The 19,998-nt window shown below is 32.3% G+C and overlaps 2 long non-coding RNA genes across 2 annotated transcripts; one reads left to right on the top strand and one right to left on the bottom strand.

The window, feature by feature from the left end:
• The first annotated feature begins 938 nt into the window (after positions 1-938).
• On the top strand, positions 939-4,175 carry LOC124418797. The gene is made up of 3 exons (XR_006940215.1): positions 939-1,363; positions 1,425-1,546; positions 1,608-4,175. It is a non-coding gene; the product is annotated as an uncharacterized LOC124418797 (long non-coding RNA).
• Positions 4,176-12,784: 8,609 nt separating this feature from the next.
• On the bottom strand, positions 12,785-13,439 carry LOC111685309. Its single transcript, XR_006940399.1, has 2 exons — positions 13,202-13,439; positions 12,785-13,144 (listed from the first exon to the last, which is right to left on the bottom strand). It is a non-coding gene; the product is annotated as an uncharacterized LOC111685309 (long non-coding RNA).
• Positions 13,440-19,998: the final 6,559 nt, after the last annotated feature.

Genomic DNA, 19,998 nt, shown 5'->3' with positions numbered 1-19,998 from the left:
AAGCCTATCTTTCCTCGCTTTTCGGGGTTTCTTTTGAGATACCCTTACCTTTGAGGTTGATTTCGTCGACGTTGTCGTCTTCGGGATATCTATCTTGGCGTTGTCACCCTTACCCTTATTCTGACTTGAGGTCCCTTTGAGTGAAGTATGGCTTGGCTTCGACTGTGTATTAGACTGTGTATTAGAAGACGGGGAGCTCTTTTTCTTCTTAGGTTTATTCTCAGTTGTAAACTCTTCGGGAGACCTGATCCTCTTTGCCTCAGATGTTGTGAGAAATTTGCTTGAAATTTGGACTATGCTTTCAGAGTAATGTTTTCTATACATTTTCTAGTTAGATACATATATATTAAACCGATTGATGACCTATTTTAGATTTTTACCTCGTGCTTCAATACCTAACATACCCGGGTATGTAAACAAATTATATGCCAGTTATCGGACAAAAATTAAGTTCCATTATAAATTTTATTTTTTATTATAAGAATTATATATATTCTTGTATCTTATGAAAAAAATAACCAAACAACAAATTTAGTTCCAAACACAGAGTCATGTGTTTTTATTCATAAATGTAAATGTGATATAATTGTGGACCGTGTAACATTAACAAATATGGGCCGATTTTGATGAAATAAAATTTTTAAAAACATTTGAAATCTTCCCTTGAGCAGGAATCGAAATATTTTGTGGTCAGATGTAAAAAAGTATATTTATTTATATATGATCCGTATAGCTGCACGTAGACGTTCCAACACTGGATTTTGTCCCCAATGTACTATGAAGATCATTGAACATGGTGGTGAATACGTAATGGTATGGCGGCCTCTGCGCATAGTTTTCTTCTGCCTCTTTTTGGAATCAAAATTATAGTTTTTTTAATGAGGTTATATTAGGATTGTAATAAGCCTTAAACTTACTATTTGTATCGATTTCAATTTGAAAATTGTCTACAAATTGTTAAATTTTTATATTTTTGCAAACTGTCTCTATTTTTTGTCACACCATTTTATATAGCTTAATTTAAAATTACATTAAAATTACGAATAGCGCCGCGTAAACTATTGCAAAAATAATGGTACTATATTCACAACAGATCAATACAAAATTTCAGTTAGTTTTACCAACTCTATTCTTTGTAGGAGAAATTTTATATGGAATGAAACTTAGAACGTAATATTGGCTCTATTTCATCGAACATCACTGTATGTAATTATTTGAGAATAGTTTTGTTTCATTCTGGTAATTTTTCCCAATAAATTTCCTTAATATTCCACGTTTAAAGGTTTAAGTCTTCCTGGCGACTGTAGGCGACATAGTGAACCAAATGGAAAAACCGTAAATGAGGACCGATATGATTGTCCTGGTAAGTATTTGTCGTGTAAAAGGCTTCAAAACATTCCTGATATTCTTCTTGCCTTTTCTAGGCGATTTCCCAATAAATTTCCTTAATATTCCACGTTTAAAGGTTTAAGTCTTCCTGGCGACTGTAGGCGACATAGTGAACCAAATGGGAAAACCGTAAATGAGGATCGATATGATTGTCCTGGTAAGTATTTGTCGTGTAAAAGGCTTCAAAACATTCCTGATATTCTTCTTGCCTTTTCCAGGCGATTTCCTGCGTTATTATTGAATTTCAACAGTTTGTCAAATTTTATTCCCACTTACTTTATTGAGTTTTTAATCGGAATTTCCACCCCATTTTAATAAAGTCTCAATGATTTACCAGATGCATTTCTGATGCAAATGTTCAGAGCTTCTGATGGTGAAATGTTATGTGAATAAATGAGGCAATCATCGGCATAGAGAATAACCTTAGAGTTGTTGTACTGATGAGGGAAATCATGGAGGAATTTATTAAAAAGAAATTGCACTAATATGCTGCCCTGAAGAACTCCAATGTTGACAGTGCTGATTTCCGATATGGTGTTGTTGATTTGGTCGCAGACTTCTCTTTTAGTGAAATAATTATTCAATATTTTCAGAATATAAGGATCAATGCCAAGATCGAATAATTTACCAATATTGGACAATAAGGATATCGGTCGAAATTCCTCTAGCTTCTTACTATCTCTTTTCTTTTTGATAGTCAGAATTTTTGCTATCAAATTAATACGCCCAGAAACTTTTTACGATTTTGTTTACATTGTTTTTGGCTATAGTTTTCCCTCATGAGTTTTTCTAATTCTCTCCTTTCGACTATCAATAAACTTTTTGTAGGCAGTACACCCTATTTAATTTGCAGGATGCCCCACAATTCACATAATATGAATCTGAGGCTTCAGATTTTGATTTTTAACATACGCCTGGAATGTTTTTTATAAAATTTTACGCACTTGTACTCAGAATTGCAATTCTTTAATATATTCGCTGACACCTGTGACCATTCTAATTTTTTTCGGTCTTTCCCACTGACTAGCAGATATTTAATATGTGAAATGTCGCTAAGTGTTCTCCTAGGTTTTAACTTGATCAGAAACAACAACCAGTATTATTCTCACGTAATATAACCATCATTTCCGTGTGTACCAATGCACCAAATAAAGCTTGCTTTTATGTTTATTGACGTTTCTTATTTTAAAATTAATTTTTGGTGTCTACGCTTTTAATTGCTCAACTAGGCGCTTTATATTTACATTGTATAATAATATTGGTGGGCAATATGGCGTTCCCTTTGTTGTAGCCGTGTCAGCCTTTTCATTTCTTCCCATCTTGGGACGTTCTTCATTGTTCTCAATTTCCACTCCAGCAAGTAAATCGTATCTGTTTTCACCCAAATGGGAGACACTAATATTGGTAGGTGATCCATTAGATACCTACCAACAACAAACAACAGTTGATGACCCATCAACTGTTGTTGACCATCGACATTACAATCGCCATCCAAGCCGTCTTCTTCCATGTTCCACAGAATATTGCAAAGAGTGTGCGGGAAAATAGTTAAAATTAATTGAAAAATACACAAAAAAATAAATTATGCGCTAAAGAAAAACCTCCTCTGTCGTTGACAGTGATACCGTATCCCAGTCATAAGAAAGCAACCAGGGTTCACTTAGACCTAGTCCTTAGTCCACACTAGGAAACTTTTGTTGAGAAGCATTTTCTTAATTCTCTTTTAAAGTTTCCTTAATGCCCACACAGAAACTTTTGTTACAGAAACTACGTAGTAATTGCATTGATTTGTTGTACGAATGATAAGAATAACAAAACAAGTTTCCGAGTACGGAGAACTTCGTACCGCGTGAGAAATAAATGATATTTTTTCTCTCTTACGTGAAATCAAAAGTATATAAGATGAAATCAATTCAATATCTGATCGTTATTTTTTTATGAAAGTTGTATACAACTGTCAAAATGTACAACTTCGAGTTGCCAGATGCACAAACAAGTCATTTATTTGCATAGGTATTAATTCATTTTTTTTTTTTTTTTGTTAAAAAATGTATTTGTTTTATGTGGAGAATTTTGAGCATGTGGGATTTGCATTATTTACGGTATATACACTTTTTGGGCATAAATCAAGCTTTCTGATCCAGCAGATTTTGAAACTTTTGTTTCTACATGATAGTCATTGTTCTTGTGACTACAAGAAAGGAAAAAAAGTTATCCGCACTATTAAGGTTCGGGAGTTATGGTCCTCCAAAGTTTTAATATATAATTGGATATATTTTGATTACTGATTAACGGAATGGTCGATATAGGTATCATTGAAAAGTGCTTCCAATTGATGTGTAAGATAACAAATATCATTAACCCATTGAAAACCAGGATGATTTTTTATGTTTTTTCCTTTGAATTTTTTTTTAAAAAGTACCGTTATTTCTAAAACATATTGATATCTCATCTTACATAAAAGTACCGTTATTTCTAAAACATATTGATTAAAATTTGTAGACAATATTTGGGGTTTTCCTTTGATATATGTTTGAAAGCTGTAACTCATGAAATGCAGGTGTTATTTAACTTTAAAATTTGATAATTTAAATAAACTTTTATTTTTATGATATGTAATTAAAAATCTCAAGTGCTTATAATTTTATATGGTTGATATTGGTATCAGTGAATATTATAACCAGGGCAAGGATTTCTATGCAAATGCATGTTTGTAGTCAGTAATTCAAAATAACTTTAAAGTAGTTTTCTTTTCGAATTAAATAATTTGCTACAAAATGGCATCTAAAACGAATTGTTTTGTTTTCTCTGTATTTTACATTTTTACAACAAATTTGTATTTACAATACAATTACAATTTTTAAATAAATATCAACAAATTTTGATTTAACAACAAAATACTAGGTAAAGGAAGTAGCGGACAGAAAAGACGAACATTGTGACGAAAGGGTAGTAGAGTTGGACACTACGGCTTTCAGGGACCGGACTAGTGAGGATGGTGAGGAGACAGATCAATTCTTAGATGGAGGACTGACACTGACTGACAATCATGCTAGGATCTTAAAGCATGAGGACTGTAATGTGGACGACCTTTTAGGGCTGTCGAAGGAATCCTTTGGAGAATCCAGCGCCACACAGAAGTTTGGGGAGATGGATCTGTCATCCGACGGCGAACATAACACCACTGTGGTGTTTGCTCACGGCCGGAGTCATCCCCTCCTACTGATGAGGCCAAGGAGGACCTCGGAAGAAGGTCGTCCACATGACGCAAAGAACGCCAATCTCGTTCGGCAAGCCGTCGTGAAGGAATCGCCTAGAGCCCCTCCACGAGATCTTGCTAATGCTAGTCAAACGAAAGAGGATAGGGCGAAGAACGGCACCCGGTAATCTCTGGCCTTTCTGGCTAAGATGGAGCAGAGATATTCGACGTCGTTCTCATCAAAGGAGAAGTACCGCGTCAAGAAGCACAAGCATGACGTAGCTAGATTTGAAATAATCTACGGTTCTGTTAGTGTTATCTTGGGGTGGCCTTCTAAGGAACAGCATGGTGTTGACCAGGTAAACACCCATAAGGGTGTGGGGCCTTCAACATCGGCTGTTTGTCGTGACGAAACCAAGAAGAAGGATGGTGTTATTGCTGTCGAAGCGCTCAGGGCCTCGACGGGAGCTGCGGGTGGCAGCAAAACATCATCCAAAGTGGTTTCAGGAGCGAAGAGGGAAGGGAAACCTCCATATCCTTCTCCTAAGGGTTCTAAAAAGGGGGCCATTAGGAGAACCGGGTCTGGAGGTGACCAGAACTCTAAGCTAAAGGGGCCCAGAAAATCTTCGTCGCTGGGGACGGCTGGTAGAAACCCGGCTAGCACCTCTAATGAGCCTCAAAAGAGGGGATTAAAAGAGCTAGATCTGGGGATGATCAGTCGACCTCATCAACGAAGAAGGTGGGCTGGATGGAAACTTTCGGGCGGCTGTTATAGATCGTCCTGATCCGGATTAGTCCCGAGCTGGCAGCTGGTCGAGGGCAGCCTCCTGGGCGAAATCGCTGCATACAGTGGTAGCCCAGATGACATATCCTTCAAGGGTGCAGACTGGGATAGGGGCATCAAGATTGTCAGCTGTGGCAATAAAAATTCCTTTGAATTTTTAAGAGCCACGGTTGCCAAGCTTGGTTACCTTAGTCCGGACTCAAAGCTCGAGGTGATTTATGCATCTGAATTACCACTCAGGTCAATAGTGACAGTATAAATTCCACCACCCATAAGACCGGTGGACACCATGCTGGCAGTATTGGACAAGCAGAATTGTAATCTCTTTACAAACCAATGGAAGTTTGATGCTTCAATGGTTTGCAAGGAGAATACAGGGAGGGATTTCCGTTTCGCTGTAGACGAAAAATCCCTCGAGATCTTGGATGGGCTGAGGGGAATTGTTAACTTTGGAGTTGGAACTGTACGGATTAGGTACTCTTAACATGACAGATCCAAAGAAGCTGCAGGTGGTGCAAATAAAACTGCATCATTGTGAGGTAGCTTCAGCAGAGTTGGCAGGTTCGTCACCCATTCCCAGACGAACGTGGCTATAATCCAAATACCATAGTTAAATACCATAGTTAAATAACAATTAGCGATCACGGGACATACTTTGTTCGTCCCGTCCACTGAGGATAAGATTAGAACTTGTATATTGGCAACGAATGAACTTAATTTTCTAATATCTCATTCTATTAGAAGCGGTGATCTAACCGTTATAACCGTCAAGGGTGAGCGTTTGCTCTTGGTGGCCTCAGTGTACATGCCGTATTAGGCTATTGAGCTCTATTACCCTTACTAACCAAAATGAGGATCTCATCAGGGACTGGAAAGTACATACCGACTATTAGCTCTCTGACCATAGCCGGATTACTTTCACAGAGAATTTGAATAAATCCAAGCAGGAACCTTTTAGCGAACGTAGGAAAACCGACTGGTTAAAATTCTTCAACAGGGTCCGGCCAAGATTTTCGCAGATGGATATAAATGCTCTGCGGTCCTTTGATTTGGATAAGTTGTAGACAAATTTACCAGTGTGTTAACGAAGAGCTATGAGCTATCCTGCCCGATGAAATTTCTGGGTAGGCATAAGCAACCTAAGTGGTGAACCAGGGAACTACGTGATCAAAGGTCGACGGTTAGAAGGTTGTTTAATAGGGCCAAGCTTACTAGACTTCCAGAAGATTTCAATAAGTATAAGGGACAGATCAAAGAGCAAAACAGACATCATGGAGGAATCTGTTGGCAACGTAAATGAGATGTCTAAGTTCCGTAGAATTTTAGCTAAAGACCCCAAGGCCTTAGGTTAAATTTAACGAGAAGACAACTCGTGGACGGAGTCAAGCGGAGAGACACTCTCCTTGCTAATGGAAACTCTCTTCCCAGGTTGTGCTGACATAGACCCATATAAATCACCGAGTCCAGATGGTGTTTTTCCGGCCATACTCTGAAATATTCCTGAATACGCATTGGTACTTCTAGCTGATATCTTCAAGAGGCGTCTCCTCACGGGATCTTTATTCCTTAGGCCGGTAGGACATGCCATTGAAACCTAAGGATTTCAGGCCTACCGGCCTATCGTCCTTTATACTGAAGACCTTATATTGAGCACGGTTTAGAGCATAGGGAATATACTCTAGCCGCGTTTTTGGACATAGACAACATTAGAGGTCATTAGAGAGTCGTTAGTCGTACTCGGAGTTCAGGATTTCCTGGTGAGTTGGAAAGTATCGATGATTGATAGCAGAATCATCAACTTAAACTTAGTGGATGATAGGATTCACAAACGAGTACACCACAAGGAGGAGTGTTATCTCCCCTATTATGGTTACTGGCTGTCAACTCTATCCTAAGGATCTTTGAATCTAAAGATAGGAAGATAGTCGCTTATGCGGGTTACGTGGTGCTACTGGTTAAAGGTAAATTTCTCTTGACATTCAGTGAGGTCATGAGTCAGCACTAAGTGATATATCAACCTGGGCAAACAGGAATGGGTTGGGTGTGAATCCATCTGATGGAGCTAGTTCATTTCACTAGGAAATATAAAGTTGAGAGTTTTAGCTTGCCGAAATTGAACGGCGTTAATCTGACGTTATTGGAAGCCAAGTATCTAGGGACCTTCCTTGACCGAAAATTGTCTTGGAAGAAGAATATACAGGAACGACTTAAAAAGGATCTCAATGCCTATTACACATGCAGAAACTTTATTGGTAAGAATTGGGGTTTGCGACCAGACATGGTAAATTGGATTTACACGTCGGTAGTAAGGCCCATTATTACCTATGGTTGTACCGTGTGATGGGTAGGAATGAGGAAATGCAGCTATAGGTTAATACTCAGTAAGGTTCAAAGGTGTGCTTCTATCGACATTGTAAGCGGCATTGGATATGTAGCGTCTTTCAAGCGGAAATCCTGGTTATATGGAAATTCATGGATATTATTAAGGCACACATTACTAGGGGGTCGGAAGTGACGATTTATGTTAATAGTCAGGCAGCTCTTAAAGCTTTGCAGTGTAAAACGTTACATTCTAGCTTGGTAAACAGCATCAAAAGGGACCTGGAAGGGTTAGTCAGGTTATACACATTAAGGCTGTGTTGGGTACCGAGACACTGTGACATACAGGGAAATGAGATTGCAGATAAATTGGCCCGATAGGGCTCCGCTTTGGAGCTCGATAGAAGTTTCGGTTCGGTAAAACCCCCCATTTGTCATTACTATAGGCTAATTTCTGAATACTTCAAAAACTCCACCAACCAATCCTGGTACAGCAGACTGTATTGTATGGTTTCTAGGATACTATGGCCGAAGTTAAATTCAAAAGCAACCAGAATGCTATTAGGATTGGACAGGAAGAGTATAAGGATTTTAGTAGGTGTAATAACCGGACACTGCTCAATTAGACCCTTTAGGGGTAATGGGGTCGGTAACACACAGGATTTTTGCAGGTTGTGTGAGGACGAAGAAGAACTGAAGACAGTAGGGCATATTTTATGCCAGTGTCCCAGATTCCACGATGAACTAGGAGATGTAGCAGGGTGTAATCTAGGCGACATTATGGGCTTCATCAGGCGAATTTTTGAATTTTCAGATAACAGACAATAAAGAATTTCCCTTCCATGACCACATTCATTTTCTGTTCTCCTTTTGGAGTGAATTCTCACTCTTCTCATCTCTCTCTGTCTTCTTTTGTTTTCTCTTGGTTCTTTATTAATGGGATTCACAATGGACCTTTGGGTCTCCGAGTGGATGTATACATGTATACAACCCTTTTAAACCTCCAATTTTATAGTGCATATTATAAGCGTATATTTTAATTAATTTTTATTTTTTTTTTCGTTTGACTTTTCCTAAAGTACCGTTATCTCTAAAATATATCGATATAACGGAACCTCACTTTACATGAAAGTTTGTAGATAACATTTGGGGATTTCCTACCCATCATATGCAGGAGTTATTTAAGTTTAAAATTTTATTTTTCCGTAAATTTTGATTTTTATCGTATGTAATTATAAGGCAAGGATTTTCATGCACTTATAATATGCACTATAAAATGGGAAAATATGCTCTAAAAATATAGTGCATATTATAAGCGTATATTTTAATTAATTTTTATTTTTTTTCGTTTGACTTTTCCTAAAGTACCGTTATCTCTAAAATATATCGATATAACGGAACCTCACTTTACATGAAAGTTTGTAGATAACATTTGGGGATTTCCTACCCATCATATGCAGGAGTTATTTAAGTTTAAAATTTTATTTTTCCGTAAATTTTGATTTTTATCGTATGTAATTATAAGGCAAGGATTTTCATGCACTTATAATATGCACTATAAAATGGGAAAATATGCTCTAAAAATGTAAAAAATATGCACAATTTAATAGATATTCAGATCTTTAGTTTTAGACAACAAATGTACAGGTTTTTTAGTACTATAAGACCACCACCTCGAGAATGACAAATTTAAAGACTAAGAAACAATTTTAAATAGTATAATTTAATTTCTGAAAGTGGAAAGCTTAATAGCAATTCTAATTTTATCGTTTGTTAATGTTTTTAAGTAAATTATGGAGTGATAGAGATGTAAGAACAAAATTACATCAAGTTTTTTTATGGATGCAGAGATGAACAGACTCAATTGATACATAAGGGCCAATATTTTCGACGTTACAACTAGCAGCACAAACTCAAAATACCTTCCAACAACTGTGGTTTTAAAAACTAAATAAAACTATGTAAAATTGTATTTCACAGAACCTAGTATTTTGTTGCTAAATCGAAATTTGCTGATATTTATTTAAAAAAAAATCTAAATATGTAATTACCAAATTTCTTTTAAAAATATGAAATACAGAGAAAACAAAACAATTTCTTTCGAAAAAATTAGAAATATTCAGAAATATGCAAAATATATGCAATTTAAAGTAAAAAATGCAATTTATGCATTTATAATAAAATATGCAACAACAAATCAATCCATTTTGTATCAAACTCATGAAATTATATGAAAAGAATTTTGAGTTACTGACTAAAAATATGCATTTGCATAGAAATCCTTGCTTATTATTTGATATGGTCGATATGCATAGGTCTCTGAAATGCCTTTTAATTGATGTATACTGTAACTTGTAGCATTAACCCATTAAATACCAAGGTAAATTTTGTATTTCTTCTTTGACTTTTTTTAAGTATCGTTATCTCTAAAACATATCTACGTATATAACAGTACCTCAACTCACTTACAGTTTGTAGACAATATTTGCTGGAGTTATGTTAGTTTAAAAAATAATACTTCTTGAAAATAAAAATTTTAATAATATCCAAGAGAATAGCAAAATTACTAATTAACTAAAATGGTTATCAGTGGAAAGGTCTCTGATATACCATTCAACTGAAGTATAATACGTATGTATATAATACCGATTGCAGGTGTTCAGCTCCAACAAGTTTCCCAAGATTTTATATAAAAATAAAACAAATGTGTATTTCAAATTTATTAGAGGTGAAGATCTCTTTTTATTTAAACCAAAATATTACCTCGTAGAAGTAGATGGTTTTATAAATGTAATTGCACGTAGTGCTTGTGTCGTAGACAAATCAAAAGTGATTTATAATGTCAAACGAAATAAGCATAAATTTGGTGGCAAACAATATTTTAGCATGGTTAGCGGTTACTCGCTAGAATCTTCCAACAAAGTTGAAAAAGGGAAGCATTATAGGATTCTAACGTTGTTATAAATAGTATTTCAAAAAGGTAGTTAAATCAATTTTAAATTAAACAGCAGGGTAAAAGTGTTTTGTTTTTTTGTTTATAAAGAACATTTAGGACTTTCCTATGATATATGTTGGAAAGCTCTTTTATACCCTACACCACTTTAGTGGGGAGGGTATATTGGGTTTGTGCTGATGTTTGTAACATACAAAAATTTCGTCCTATACCCACCTTAAAGTATACCAATCGGCTTAGAATCATTTTCTGAGTCGATTAAGCAATGTCCGTCCGTCCGTCTAGCTGTCCATGTAAACCTTGTGCGCAAGGTACAGCCCGCAATTTTCAAGATAATTGGATGAAATTTGGCACACACGCTTCTCGAAGCCTATTGAAAATGGTTAAAATCGGTCCTTTATTTCGACTAGCCTCCATACAACCGTACCCCCCAAAAAGGGCCTTTTGGCTTATAATTAATTTAAATGATCTATTATGTAAGCAAAAGTCGACAAAACTTAATTTTATAAAACTTTAAATGACACTACCGATTTTTGTAATGATCGGGCTTCATTTGACCCTATCCCCCATACAAACTCCCCTTCAGAAAATGACTTAAAGGTCAAAATTCACACAACACTAATAACACTTTTAAATTCTACATAAATAATATTGAAGAAGACTTAACTCCCCCTACCAACATTTTTAAGGCTAGGGCCATATTTTGCCCTACTCCCCTTTGAGCCCTCTTAAAAAAATCTCTTTTTTTGCCAAAAAAAAGTAAAAATATTCCGAAATAAAGTTAAAAAAACAAACCAAATGCTTTATTTTTTTAAATAATTCCCATTTTTAACATACATACTGACTGGTGTAGGGTATCATATGGAGGTTACACTACTTAGGTACATAAAGTTCCCGTTTGCAATCTTTTTTGGACTTATTTTCCAGGTCCTTTTATTTGAACCAAATTATATGCGGTTCCATTAACAATCACAAGTTTTCTTTATTTTTTTACAAGTTTAACATAAAAATCTACAATTTATGCATGCCATGAGAAAAGTGAACCATGAAAATAAAAAAAAAAAATACTTATATATCACTAGAGTTTATTAGCTTTCAATAGTCTGGAAATGACTAAAATTTACTTGCCTTTTTTGAAAAAAAATATACTTATTGTAGAAGCAAAAACTATTTAAATTGCACATTCAATAAGCTTTTGGAGATAGAGCCTTTTGTTTTGGGAGAGGCCAGACATTTCTGTGACAAAAACGAAAAAGTACATCTCAATATATGTAAAAATCCTGTTTTCACTTAATGGTCTATATTGTGTAAATTTTTCATCAAATAAAAACTTTACAAAATCTTAATGTATTTCACTATAGTATTTTATTCGATTTTTAAACTTTAAAACGCCGTCCTGAAAGTACAAAAAACAACTTTGTCTTTTTACAACACATTTGTTTTCATTGGAATTAATCAAATCGATTTTGAATTTTAGTTTAGTATCATTTGTGTTTCAGGTGACGATATTTAAAAGTGTAACATGGGATACAAAATATATAATAATAAAATACATATTTTTAATTAAATATATAAGATATTTATGTACGATAAATATTCGTTAATGAATTTATTTTCATAAGAATTTAAATCCTTTAAAAAATCGAAATTAGTTTTATTCTTTTTAATAAACTGCATGTATATGATATGTGAAAATGCGTAATATTTTCCGCATACATTATAAGATGGTTTATTATTTATTAAATTCATTAAATTTCTTAAATAATTTTTGAAAAATATATTTAAACTTGAACAAAACTGGTGGTTTTTTAAACATTTCTCATATAGTGGTTTTCCGATTTCTGAACATGAAACAAGTAAAATCGATGGAATTAAAAAATTGTTGACAGATTTTCCAGAGTTTTTAATTTCATTACATATAATATCTCCTAAGATAGTAAATTTATCAAAATACATACTACTTGGATATTCACAGAAAATATAACCTAAAATTTCGAAGCTAACATTCATTATAATTCTTTGAATGGCATTTTCTATATTTGACAAAGGGAGAAGAAAGATACGCTCCGTTATCGCATACATTTTTTTCCGGTTTATACTTAAATATTGTTCTTTATAGGAAAGTAGTTCAATACCAATATTACATTTCTTGGCAAAGTTTAATATGTTATCAAAAATAACTCCATTTTTATAAAAGTAGAGAACCTTAATATATACATTGTTAGTGGCATTACATTTTTAATATTAATTGATTCATCATATAGCATTCTTGCAGCAGTTTCATTCAATTGTTGAAAAAATCTGTTTTCATTTTTATCTAAAAGTTGACTTTCAAAATACAAAACAAACATTTTTATTATATTTTCCATCTCATGCCACTTATATTCGAAAGCAAAATGTGTTGATAAGTTATGTACAATTTTGTTACTTATTTCAAAAGTACTATTATCAGACAAAAGTGTATCGATTAACTTCTGCTTGATGTCCAAATCCATAGTAGCTACAATTAAGAAATAAGAATATATTTTACTTTGGTTTCTATAATATTAATAAAAACCTTTTTCAAATTTGATAACTCATGGACAATCCTATAGCTATATGGCCACAAAGAAAACAACCTGATTTAAATTAATATATGCGTTTTTACTTTGCTTTTTATTACTTTATTGTTGAATTTATTTATAAAAAACTTTTACATACAATATTAACAACAGGGCAGTGCACACTTTATTATGCCATGCCACAGGGCAAGGCTAATATTTTGATAAGGTGGTGGCAGTTCTACAACAACAATAAGGCGAATTCAGGTAAGGTGGTGGAAGTTCTGAAACAACATTTCCCATGTATTTTGTTTTTGCTTTTGGTTTTCGTATATGTCAAAAACCATAAGTACGGCGAATTCATTTGATGAAAAATGTTTTGTAAAATGTTTATATTATATTAAAAAATAAAGATAAAGATATTAAAATTTGTGAGGAAAATATTTTCTGAATTGTATAATGTTTGTTTCAAACAAAAAATTCAATCCCGGCAGCTTAATGTGCAAAATTTAAGTAAGTGCCTCAAGTTAAGTAAAACTTAATTTTTTGTGAAAAATAAACATAAGAAGTACATATTCATGAAAATATATTACGAATGAATGAATATTTGTTGCGAATGGAAAATTCAACTCCGGCGGAGTAATGTAGTAGCCGCGGGACGGGTAAATACCTCATATGGGTTTTGTTATATATGTACATATATATGTATATATATACATATGTAGATAAAAAGATTAACTAAAAAAGGAATTCCTTCTATAACAAAACCCATATGAGGTATTCACCCGTCCGGCGGCTGCTACATTATGGCCAAATATTGAAAATTACTCCGCCGGAGTAGAATTATCTATTCGCAACATATATTCATTCATTCGTAATGTAATATTTTCATGTTTATTTTTCACAAAAAATTAAGTTTTATTTAACTTCGGGCACTCACTTAAATTTAGCAAATTAATCTTTTTTCATTTGAAACAAACATTACTCAATTTAGAATATATTTTCCGCACAAATTTTGATATCTTTATCTTTATTTTTTTAATAAAATGTAAACATTTTACAAAATTTTTTCATCATATGAATTTGCGGTAGTTATGGTTTTTGACATCTACGTAAACCAAATGCAAAAACAAAATAATTGTAAAATGTTGTTGTTACAGAACTGCCACCACATTATCTGAATTCGCCTTGATAGCATTACTTGAACAGTTTTTTTTAACTAGATAAATTAAATTAGTTGTGGGGCTCCAAAGTTTTATACATTTTTGTGTATATCTCGAAAACTGTTTTGTTTAAAATAAAAAATTTTACATCAAATTAAAGGTATTAAAAATGATATATAACATGATACTAAAATATGGACCGACTATGGGTATTTTCCGGAAAATATATATTTTGACTCGACTTTTTTTTCATCTAAAAGAAATCGGAAAAATGTCTATATAATACTATTATAATTTTTTATATATTAATAGCCAATGAATATATATATATATATATTATACCTTAATAAAAAGCTCAATATCTTGGCTTTTAAACAATGTAATTTATATACTTAACTATAAAGGCATTTTTTCCCGATTTTTTAGATAAACCTCAAAAATATCGGGTCAAAAATTATTTTTCCCAAAATTGACCTATAATGAGTTCTTTTTGGTATATCATGTTACATATCATTGGAAATACCTTTAATTTGATATATATATATATATATATATATATATATATATAATATATATTTATATATATATATATATATATATATATATATATTATTATATATATATAATATATATATTATATAATATATATATATATATATATATAATATTATATATATATTATATATATATATATATATATATATATATATATATATATATATATATATATATATCGGTCCAAACAAATGTATATTTTTCGACATATAAATTTTGAACTTTAGAGGCTTGCCCACCCTAAAGTAGGCGTGGCCGACAAAAAATTTTTACGTCATTTCACTTACAAACAAACTCTCAATTAGTGGTGAAATTTTCGACGTGATTTGAAAAATGTCACTAAAACCGACTTAAGCCAAGAAAAATTTTTAAATAAAAATGTATATACATTAGGGGGCTTTTGTTTGTAGAAATTTTATTTTGTATTTTACAAATACAATTTTGTATTTTAATTTCAGCTAATCATTAAACAAAAAACAAGCCCTGTATTATAGATAAAATTTAATTTATTATAGAAATTTTTAAAGTTTTTTAAAAAATTATAAAGTTTTTGGAAAATTTTAATAATTTCCATTAGAAAAAGGTTTAAACATATACGTATAAACAGAATTATAAATATTTCAAATTTGAAATTTCAAATTAAAAAATATATTTCCAAAATTATTGTTTTCATGAGTGAATTAGAATTTTCATCTGATGAATCCATCGGTGATAAACATTATGTGGTTCCTAGGCAAAAGCTAACAAGAAAGGTTATACGAAACCAAATATAACAACTGATATACATATGTATGTATTATTTAAGAACTATTTTCAAATTAAACATTTATTTGAACTTCCTAATATACACATGTTTTAAAATTTGTCAAATAAATTATAATTTGTTTATTTTGTAATTTAAATTTTCAAATGTATTATGTATTGATATGATATGGAATGATAATGAAAACTTACTTTAAAGCGTATAAATCCTTATACTGCAGTAAATGCAATAAAATACTTAAATACTACGATTAATCAGAGTCCCTCTAAGTTAAAGTTTTTAAAAGGTTTGAGAAGGAAAACTTAGCACCACAAAAGGCGTTCCGTGGCTGATTCTTTAGCGTTAGGGACCGATTCTGTTCTGAGCAAACTTCAACGGACTTGTTATATTTTATGATCATAAACTTATGGTCACATAATATGTATGTATGTTTGTATATTGTACATTAATATTATGTATCTTTATTTGCAGCAATATTGTTATAACTAAAAAATAGAAATATTTTCTTGTGCCCACAACTTGAGATTATTATTAGTCAGAATTATTATTCTTATTATACACACTTACAAATACCAGCTGTAAACTAGGTTATTTAAAACTTATACGCAAAAACTTTTTTATGTAGAAAAAAATTTATAAACCTTTTAAGTTGAAATTTTAGTTTTTGAGATACAACACTCTGGCTGCAAAAAAAAAGATTTTTCATTTAGTCTACTACAAAATGAATTTAAGAAAAAATTCGTAAATCAATTTGGAGTAGATTTGAATTAAACAAAAATTGAATCATTTAAAGTAGAATGTAATTCAAACATGAATGAATTCAGTATATGAATGTATTAAAAGAGACTGAAAGTCTTTGAATTAAGCTATTGAATTAATTCCTGAGAATTAAAAAAGGGATTGGAAGATTAAACTTTATATTTCTGAATTCAGATTTTGGTGAATTAAGCTCAAATTGAATTGATTAATTCGAAGCTCTGATATGTAGTTTGACAGAGTCGGGTTTGAGACAGAATTTTTTTATATGGAGTTTGATAGTTTCGGGCTAAATTTCCGTGGACAAATTCTGAATTCGCCTTGATAGCATTCGCCTTGATAGCATTACTTGAACAGCTATTTTTTTAACTAGATAAATGAAATTAGTTGTCAAAATTTGTTTTTTAAAATTGTTCACATTGTTTATGTCCCAATTTTGAAATTGTGTTTTGCTATTAGTTAAAATTTGTAAAAAGTTGAAAAAGTAGTTTAAAAGTGTTATAAATTGTATAATATAAAATAATATAATTAAATTCTAAATATTTTCAACTTAAAAGTATATGTTCTGTTCACATTGTTGTTAACGGAAATTTTTGTTAAATTTTATTTTGACACATTCTTGAATATTTCCAAAAACAAAATACATGTGTTTGTTGTAGATGTTGTTGTACAACAATAGAGGTAGCTATTTTATTAATTTACTTTGTATATGCAGCAAATGTTTAAAATTGTTAAGACTTAATTCAATATTTTAAATCTAATCAAAATTTATAAAAAAATAATATTAATAGCCAATGAATTAAGCTTTTATTTAAGGTATAAATCATTTCTGTATCTAATCAAATGAAAGAGATATTTGTTTTCAAAAACCATTTATTTTATAATTTAATTTACATATCATCAGAGTTGTCAGATTCCCCTGATGAAGAAAATAGTTCCTCGTGAGAGTCGAACATTTGTATGTTTGTGTCATGCGGACCTTCCGAAAGAGGATTATATAACCGGTCGGGCGCAAAGATTTTCTCCTCTATGGTATGTCCAACACCGGCTTTGCTTAACCCATTTGGCGCCGCCGTACTCAATTGAGTACGGGTATTCATTGGGCAAAATTTTTTAAAAGTTTTTGCAATTTTTTGGGTTTTTAGCAAAAAAGAAACATAATTCCAGTTAAAATAATAACCAAATCTCGCTATATATATCAACTGTCACAAAATGGACTCTTAAACTTATACAAAATTGGTGTGGCCAGATAAGCACAGACTTTTTTATTTTTTTGCCTTTTCAGTTTTGTTAATTTCTTTTTTTATTTTAATTTTTTAAAAGCAAGCATTTCTGTTTATATGTAATATGTAAAAAAACAAACTCAGCATCGCATGAAGTATTTTTGATAACTTTGTGGATCTCAAAGAAAAAGGATTTCGTGCGACTGGAACAATTAGAGAGAATAGAACAAAAAAGTGTCCATTCTGTTTATATGTAATATCACAGGGTATACAGAGACGTCACGAGCAAAAAGCTATTTCCCTCTCTTTCGCACAAAACGAATTCAATGTTTTTTTTTAGCTGTATTTTATATACCTCTTCTCACCAAACAATTTCAAAATCAAACAAAAGCTGATTTTAGACTTTTTCAAATGTCAAAAGTGACATCTCTGTATACTTTGTGTGTAATATGTAAAAACAAATGTTTTGCAATTAGCTTTTACAAAGTTATACTTATTTAAATGCAACTGTACTCAATTGAGTACAGCAGCGGAATCCATATACAAAATGTGCTAACACTATTGTGCTTACAAAAAAGTAAATGCTCACCTATGTAAGACAGGGATTCCCAAAATATGAATGTATCAATTTTACTGGTACTGAGTGCCTTGACTAAAGTTCTTTAGTGTAAGATTAAACAGTAATAAGTTGTGTTGTGATTCAAAAGCTAGAGTACAAAAGATGTTGTAATGAAAAAAGTTCTTCAGTGGGTGTATTGATCGAGCACATTTCAATTGATGAGTCTATGGTAAATTATTTTGGCCATCACCCTGCTAAGCAATTTTTTATGTGGAAAACCAGTACGATTTGGTTTTAGAACTGGGTAGCAGCTAGTTCCACTGGATATTGCTACACTTTCGATTTTTATTGTGGAAAATCGGAGGAAATTTCTACTGATCCCTTAAGGTCAAGATTGGTAAACTAATTGCTGGAGAAAATTGAGACTAACTCAGCATCGCATGAAGTATTTTTGATAACTTTGTGGATCTCAAAGAAAAAGGATTTCGTGCGACTGGAACAATTAGAGAGAGTAGAACAAAAAAGTGTCCATTACGAAGTTCGAAAGAAATGAAAAAAGAAAAGCGGGGGTCATACGACTATAAGTTTGACAAGCAAAATGAAATTCTTTTGGTGAAATGGAAAGACAACAGCGTCTGTACAATGGCAACCGAATATGACACAATAGAACCATTAGGAGCAGTAAAACGTTGGTCTTCTACACAACGACAAAAAATTGATGTCAATATACCAAAAGTTTTTTAATCATATGTATAACAAACATATGGGAGGAGAAGATGAGATGGACCAGTCTATTGGACTCTACAGAATTGCCATTCGTGGTAAGAAATGTTGGTGGGCGTCGTTTAGCTATATAATGGATATGGCCATTGCAAACGCTTGTCGGTTATATGTAATGAGTCATAGCGATAGCATGGATCAACTTTTATTCCGACGTTCAATTGCAGGGTACTATTTACGTCAAAACGCCCAAACTAAAGCTCGACTTTCATCATCATTTGTCCTAGGGTTACCCCAAGATGGTATAGGCCACTACCCCAAAAGTTGGAAAAGCAATTAAAATGTGTTTTATGTCATGCAAGAGTTCTCTGGCAATACAAGAAATTATTAAAAATATTATGCATTGAAAAACAATGTTTTGAAATTTTTCACCTATAACCTGCCGCTGTACTCAGTTGAGTATACCCTCCCTACTCCACCCCTTTATATATTTTTTAAATTTTCTCATACTTTTATATTAATTTTGTATACAATGAATTAAAAAATAAACTCTTTTGTTAATTATCGCTTCTGGATTTATTTTGGCGGTTAATGGGTTAATAAAGATTTCCTGAATAGCCGGCCTACGGCCGGGAGCAAGGATTTTCTCCTCTATGTTATGTCCAACAACTATAATACTTACAAAAACATATTATACCTTAATAAAAAGCTCAATATCTTGGCTAATCTAATTTATATACTTACCTATAAAGGCATTTTTCCCGATTTTTTAGATAAACCTCAAAAATATCGGGTCAAAAATTATGTTTCCCAAAATTGACCTATAATGGGTTCTTTTCATGTTTCATTTCATTGGAAAGGTCTTTGAAATACCTTTAATTTGATATATATCGGTCCAAACAAATGTATATTTTTTGAGATATAACCATAAATATTTTGAACTTTAGAGGCCTGCCCACCCTAAAGTAGGCGTGGCCGACAAAAAATTTTTACGTCATTTCACTTACAAACGAACTCTCTATTAGTGGTGAAATTTTCGACGTGATTTGAAAAATGTCACTAAAACCGACTTAAG

Source organism: Lucilia cuprina, chromosome 3, assembly GCF_022045245.1.
Source record: "Lucilia cuprina isolate Lc7/37 chromosome 3, ASM2204524v1, whole genome shotgun sequence".
Lineage (NCBI taxonomy): Eukaryota > Metazoa > Arthropoda > Insecta > Diptera > Calliphoridae > Lucilia > Lucilia cuprina.
The sequence above is the reverse complement of the archived record's forward strand: the minus strand, read 5'-3'. Positions and strand labels throughout refer to the sequence as shown.